Raw genomic sequence first — 8,233 nt, 5'->3', positions numbered from 1 at the left:
TTGCCGATTTCATAGCAGTCAGAGCCTACAAAGCAGGTTTGAGGAGTTAGCGAGGTAACTTTGGTCAACTCTTAGTTCGACTCAACTCAGGATAACCACTCATTATATTGAGAACATTATGTTTTTGTAATTTTTTTAATTGAATTTAACTGGACAAATCAGTTAAGAACAACTTCTTATTTACAATGACAGCCTACCAAAATGTATCCTGCGGGGACAGGGGCTGGGATTAAAAATATAGGACAAAACACACAACATGACAAGAGACACAAGATTCTCTCGTCTGATGAAAACCATATTGAACTCTTTGGCCTGAATGCCAAACGTCATGTCTGGAAGAAACCTGGCACCATCCCTACAGTGAAGCATGGTGGTGGCAGCATCATGCTGTGGGGATGTTTTTCAGCGGCAGGGACTAAGAGACAAGTGAGGATCAAGGAAAAGATGAACGGAGCATAGTACAGAGAAATCCTTGATGAAAACCTGCTCCAGAGCACTCATGACCTCAGACTTGGGTGAAGGTACATCCCCACAGCATGATGTTGCCACCACCAAGCTCATCACTAAGCTTAGGACCCTAGGACTAAACACCTCCCTCTGCAACTGGATCCTGAACTTCCTGACAGGCCGCCCCCAGGTGGTAATGTTAGGTAACAACACATCCTCCACGCTGATCCTCAACACGGGGGCCCCTCAAGGGTGCGTGCTCAGTCCCCTCCTGTTATCCCTGTTAATTCATGACTGCACGGCCAGACATGACTCCAACACCATTAAGTTTGCCGATGACACAACAGTCATAGGCCTGATCACCGACAACAACAAGACGGCCTATAGGGAGGAGGTCAGAGACCTGTTCGTGTGGTGCCAGGACAACAACCTCTTATTCAACATGATCAAGACACAGGAGATGATTGTGGACTACAGGAAAAGGAGGACCAAGCACGCCCCTATTATCATCTACAGGGCTGTAGTGAAGCAGGTTGAGAGCTTACAGTTCCTTGATGTCCACATCACCAACAAACTAACATGGTCCAAGACAGCCGTGAAGAGGTCACGACAAAGTCTATTCCCCCTCAGGAGGCTGAAAAGATTTGGCATGGGTCCTCAGATCCTCAAAAGGTTCTACAGCTGCACCATCGAGAGCATCCAGACTGGTCGCATCACAAGGAACTACAGAGGGTAGTGTGTACGGCCCAGTACATCACTGGGGTCAAGCTTCCTGCCATCCAGAACCCTTATACCAGGTTGTGTCAGGCCCTAAAAATTGTCAAAGACTCCAGCCACCCTAGTCATAGACTGTTCTTTCTGCTACCGCACGGCAAATGGTACCGGAGCGCCAAGTCTAGGTCCAAGAGGCTTCTAAACAGCTTCTACCCCCAAGCCATAATACTCCTGAACATCTAATCAAATGGCTAACCAGGCTATTTGCATTTCCCCCCTTTTTTTACGCTGCTGCTACTCTCTTATCTATGCATAGTCACTTTAATAACTCTATCTACATATCACCTCAACTAATCGCTGCCCCGGCACATTGACTCTGTTTCCCGGTACCCCCTGTATATAGCCTCGCTATTGTTATTTCACTACTGCTCTTTAATTATTTGTTACTTTAAAAAAGAAATTAAGGTATTTTTCGTAAAACTACATTGTTGGTTAAGGTCTTGTAAGTAAGTATTTCACTGTAAGGTGACCTGTTGTATTCGGCGCATGTGACAAATACAATTTGATTTGAGATATACCTACCAACAGGACAATGACCCTAAGCACTCAGCTTTGGGACAAGTCTCTAAATGTCTTTGAGTGGCCCAGCCAGAGCCCGGACTTGAACCTGATCGAAAATCTTTGGAGAAACCTGAAAATAGCTGTGCAACGCTCCCCATCCAACCTGACAGAGCTTGAGAGTATCTGCAGAGAATGGGAGAAGCTCCCCAAAACAGGTGTGCCAAGCAGGTAGCGTCCTACCCTAGAAAACCTGAGGCTGTAATCGCTGCCAAAGGTGATTCAACAAAGTACTGATTACTTATGTAAATGTGTTTCTTTTATTATTTTATTTAAAATTTAGCAAACATTTCTAAAAAACTGTTTTTGCTTTGTCATTATGGGTTATTGTGTGTAGATTGAGGAATAAAAACAATTTATTAAATTTTAGAATAAGGCTGTAACAAAACAAAATGTGGAACAATGAGTACTTTCCGAAGGCACTGTATATTCAAAACCAAATACTTTGACTTTTACTGAAGTAGTATTTTACTGGGTGAATTGGGAAAGGTATCTTTACTTTTACTCAAGTATGACAATTCAGTACTTTTTCCACCACTGTAAACGGTGCCCACAAACTGTTAGGGCCTACATAAAGATGTCCCAACAGCAGATCTTTCTTTTCAGCACCATGGAGTATATCCTTACCACTGCTACACCTGGCTATCAGTGGAGACTTATTTGGCAACGAAACAGTTCATTCAGCCTCATTTACTGCCTTTTTAAAAACATAGCTGACATGGCTGACTTGCTTAAATGTCTGAATCGAAATTATGGATTGCCTCTTATCCGCTCCTCTTTCCTTTATGCCATAGTTAGTACAATTGTCAGTAGAAACCACATTTATTTAATACCTCTCAATTAAGGATCTGCACCTTTTTTACATTTTTGCCTGAAATGACATTTCTAACTGCCTGTAGCTCAGGACCTGTAGCAAGGATATGCATATTCTTGATACATTTTGAAGTTTGTGGAAATGTGAAATTAATGTAGGAGAATAACACATTAGATCTGGTAAAATATAATACAAAGAAAAAACTAATATTTTTTGTATTTTTTTGGACCATCTTTGAAATGCAAGAGAAAGGCCATAATGTATTATTCCAACCCAGGCACAATTTAGACATTGGCCACTAGATGGCAGTAGTGCATGTGTACATTTTTAGACTGATCCAATGAACCATTGCATTTATGTTCAAAATATTGTATCAAGACTGCCCAAATATGCCTAATTGGTTTATTAATAACTTTAAGTTCATAACTCTGCACTCTCCTCAAACAATAGCATGGTATTGTTTCACTGTAATAGCTACTGTAAATTGGACAGTGCAGTTAGATTAACAAGAATTTAAGCTTTCTGCCAATATCAGATATGTCTATGTCCTGGCAAATGGTCTTGTTACTTACAACCTCATGCTAATCGCATTAGCGCACATTAGCTCAACCGTCCCGCGGGTGGGACACTGATCTCTAGAGATCCTTATTTTGATGTATTACATTTATATTTTCGTGAATGTTGAATATTGATATTCCTGTAGATTGAATTTGGCGCTCTGCAATTTCACTGAATATTGTCAAATCGATCCCGCTAAAGGGATTGGCGCGTGAAGGGATCATTAAGATGTATTCAACCTTTTCTGGCACATGGTGTTGGGTGTGAATGTTAAGCTTGGAAAAGAGACCCTTAAATCCAAACTTGGACGACACACCCTCTCCACCGAATATCAGGCAGGGGAAGTAAAATAGTGATTCCTTTGCAACACTTGCAGTTAGCCGCCAATTCCTTCCAAACCACTCATTGTTGAATTTGCGATTTCCAACTTGTTGTATAATGTTTATGTCCAATGGCCGATTAGCACCGTTTTCTCTATAATTTCTCTTCATATGACAAGGATTTGCCAGTAAGAATGTCGACGTGATTCATGATGATGGCTGCTTGTATAGTTTACTAGCTAAGATTTTTAAAGTATGACGTTGATATGATCAGTCCAATCAAAGCTACCGGTAGATATAACGTCATTTTATCTGTGGCCAATGAACTTGAGCCTTCTTGGATGGGCACTTCTAATGTAAATCTATGACAGCACCCAAGGGGGCTTCAACTTTCTAGCTCTCCCTGTAGATTTTGCAGTGACATAGTGTCCCCATGAGTGACAGTACACTGAGCTAATCACGACGCAACTAGAGTAGATTACCAACCCCTACACTCTGTATTTTTTGCTGACTTGCCCCTCCACTGCAGAAAGCACGGAGCCAAACTGAAATGTCTACATTTTGGAGCTGCCTTAAGAAAGCCAAAGAGTGACCATGATTGTATGCAGCTTTATTAACACTTTATTTATATATTTTTTTTACATTGTTTGCAAACAGATATGTGACACGTATTAATGCTAAAATAACATGCAAAACAGGCAACAAAAAATTGGTGGGGCTAGCTAAATGGGGCTCAAAACAGGTGGGGTTCTGCCCCACCTGCCCTGAATGACGGGTCTCCAATGCAGCCTTATGATTTGATATTGAGTATTATGCATCTATTTCATGTTGCACCATACAGTATGTGTCGTTCCACAAGTAAATTACGCAATTTATGAGGTTGAGTAGTGCTTGATGTCTTTGCTCTTCTCCAAATACCATTTTCGAGTTTTGAAATTGTGTAGAAATGCAATAAATGAGCTTCAACACCCCACCCCCAAATAAAATAACACCCATCCCACTTTGCCATACCCAAGGTTTAGCTGAACTGACGCCACTCACTTAATTGTCACGAGAATCCATAAAATAGTTGCATTTGTTATGTTCACTATGTAGTCCTAATGAATTATTGTTGTATGTTCCTTGACTCACCTTATGTTCTAAGGGAGCCACTGTACCAGCCTGCTCTAAACAGTTGTGTTAAGGGAATTTTTATCAATGATGACTAATTATGTATACATTACAATCAGGACTGACTAATCAGAATACTATTATGTTACTGTATATGTACTAATCCGAATATTCTTATGTTGCTGTAAATGTATGAGTTTTCTTTCTTGATCCCAGTACTGAATATAATGTGTGTGAATGTGGTCAAGTGTTAGAACAATGACTGTCTGTTCCTTGGTACAAACTAATCAGACTGGCTAGAATGCTTATCTACACGAGAAAACCTTGACTCGTAAATTATATTAAATTGATAGGGAGATGGATGTGGGAAGGCTTGAGATACAGCCTTTGTACTGGAACGGAGATGGCACGGGTTGGTGCTGGAACTAATGATGTCATTTTCAGTTTATAACCTGTGGTAACCTGTATCGTGTTCAGTACTCTTGAGAATAAACTCTGCTGTATGACTTTAAGACTGGGCTCTGTCTATTATTATAGAATAAGGGTCTTACAAATCCTTATGAATTGACAGAGTGTTTCATTTTAATTGGGTATTAAAACATAAAGCAATTTAATTCCTTTAACAAGTTGTTAGCTCACGTGCTGACAGTTGCAGCTAATACATGCTAGCAGTTTATAAAGAATTTAGCTAGTCTCATTCTTTCTACACTGAACAAAAATATAAAGGCAATGTGTAAAATGTTGGTCCCAGGTTTCATGAGCTGAAATACAAGATCCCAGAAATGTTCCATACCCACAAAAAGCTTCTCTCAAAATGTTTGGCACAAATTTGCTTCCACCCATTTTAGTGAGCATTTCTCCTTTTCAAGAATATCCATCCACCTGACAGGTGTGGCATATCAATAAGCTGTTTAAACAGCATGATCATTACACAGGTGCCCCTTGTGCTGGGGACAATAAAAGGCCACTCTAAAATTGTAGTTGTGTCACACAACAAAATGACATGGGTATCTCAAGTTTATGGAGTGTGCATTTCGCATGCTGACTGTAGGAATGTCCACCAGGGCTGTTGCCAAATAATTGAATGTTCATGTCTCTACCATAAGCCGCCTCCAATGTTTTAGTGAATTTGGCAGTACGTCCAACCGGCCTCACAACCGCAGACCACATGTAACCACTCCAGCCTAAGACCTCTACATCCGGCTTCTTCACCTGCGGGATCGTCTGAGACCAGCCACCCGGACAGCTGATGAAACTGTAGGTTTGCACAACAGAATAATTTCTGCAAACTGTCAGAAACCCTCTCAGGGAAGTTCATCTGCGTGCTCATCGTCCTTGACTTGACTGCAGTTTGGTGTTGTAACCGATTTTAGTGGACAAATGCTCACCTTTTATGGCGTCTGGCACACTGGAGAAGTGTGCTCTTCACAGATGAATCCCGGTTTCAACTCTACCGGGCAGATGGCAGACAGCGTGTATGGCATCAAATGGGCAAGAGGTTTTCTGATGTCAACATTGTGAACAGAGTGCACCATAGTGGCGGTGGGGTTATGGTATGGGCAGGTATAAGCTATGGACAACAAACACAATTGCATTTTATCGATGGCTATTTGAATGCCCAGAGATACCGTGATGAGATCCATTGCCCATTGTCGTGCCATTCATCCGCTGCCATCACCTGATATTAAAGTATGATCATGCACAGCCCCATGTCGCAAGGATCTGTACACAATTCCTGGAAGCTGAAAATGTTTTTCATGGCCTGCATACTCACCAGATATGTCACCCATTGAGCATATTTGGAATGCTCTGGATCAACGTGTACAACAGGATGTTCCAGTTCCCGCAAATATCCAGCAACTTTGCACAGCCATTGAAGAGGAGTGGGACGACGTTCCAAAAGGCCACAATTAACAGCCTGAATAACTCTATGCAAAGACTATGTGTCGCGCTGAATGAGCCAAATGGTCACTCCAGATACTGACTGGTTTTCTGATCTACCTTTTTTTAAGGTATCTTTGACCAACAAATGCATATCTGTATTCCCAGTCATGTGAAATACATACAGTATATTAGGGCCTAATGAATTTCTCCCAATTGACCGATTTCCTTATATGAACTGAACTCAGTAAACTCTTTGAAATGATTGCGTTCATATTTTTGTTCATAACACAGTTCCTAGAGTTCCCCAGCCGTAGCCTGCCTAGGCTATATGCCTGTGATCAAAATAACAGGTAGGCATAACATAGTTTTTTTCCAACATGTATTATTGGCTCTGGCAGTATTATTGTCGACACTTTTTAACTATACATGTCAGAAGAAGGAAGTGGGAGGCCCTAAATGGCAGGTAATCCAAAGAAAGATGAGGAGTAGGCACCCAGTACGTTAAAATAAAATTGTTTAGTTAACTATTAACAGAATATATTTACAAAGGAATAGATGTCGGAGCAGTCAGCAGAGAACATCAAGATGCACAACTGCAACGCGTTTTGACTAGTCTTCCTCAAGAAGTGGAGATCCATAGCACCCACTAGCGGTTACCCAAGATAGCTAGTTTTATAAAAGCCGGATTAGATCTAGCTTCAATCGTAGTATACCACTCTAGTTTGAGTGCCAGAGCGCAGAATAATTGAAATTACGAACCTAGCACCAAATTGTTATGACAGTAAACATTGGCTCAAAAACTGAAGTTGTTGCCAATAACACATTTACTTATTAACCCTCGAGATAAACAGTATAGCCAACTCTGCTAGGCTGAGTAAAATGATCGGAGTGAGGTGTTCTCTCATTTGTGTCTGAAAGTAACTAGCAAGCTACCCAACATTAGCAAGTTTAGCTTGGGCGCTTGACTGCCGTTGAGGTCAGAAAGCTCGAATCAACCCTACTCCTCCGCCAGAGCATCCAGTGTGCGCTCTGAACGCTCCGAGAGCATATGGACAAACATTGGAGTTTGCAGCCAAGTGCACAAACAGATTTGAGGCCAGGCTACTTGTGGTGTTCACAGGTCCTAGAAGACTGGTTACTTAAGTAGTAGTAGGTGTAAGCAGCAGTGTAAAGTAACCAAGTAAACATACTTTTAAGTACTACTTAAGTCTTTGTGTGCTTTACCATTTATATTTTTGTTTACTTTTACTCCACAACATTCCTAAAGAAAATATATACTTTTTACTTCCATACATTTTCCATCAGGTTGACATTTGTCATGAGTATTGTCCTGGAGGCAGAACTGAGAAATGTCCCCTTAGATAGGCCAGTTGCAATGTCAAAAATGGGCTATATTGTAAATATTCAGGAAAACAAAAAAAATTGCTTTTTGGTCTTAATTTAAGGTTAGGGTTAGCAGTGTGGATAAGGTTAGGTTTTAAGATTTTATGACTTTGTGGCTGTGACAGATAGTGACCACTCTGCAAAGCTGCCTCTACAACAAGATTCATGATGAAAAACGCTAACCTACACTTTTTCTCTGACACCCAAAAGTAATTGTTACATTTCAAATGCTCAGGCAGAACAGCAATATGGTCCAATTTATGCACCTATCAATATAACGCTTTGTCACCCCTACTGCCTCTGATCTGGTAGACTCACTGAACACAAATACTGCGTTTGTAAATGTGGAGTGTTGGAGTTTGCCCCTGGCCTGGCTGTCCTTAAA

This window comes from Oncorhynchus clarkii, chromosome 17 (genome assembly GCF_045791955.1).
Source record: "Oncorhynchus clarkii lewisi isolate Uvic-CL-2024 chromosome 17, UVic_Ocla_1.0, whole genome shotgun sequence".
In the NCBI taxonomy this organism is placed as follows: domain Eukaryota; kingdom Metazoa; phylum Chordata; class Actinopteri; order Salmoniformes; family Salmonidae; genus Oncorhynchus; species Oncorhynchus clarkii.
The sequence above is the reverse complement of the archived record's forward strand: the minus strand, read 5'-3'. Positions refer to the sequence as shown.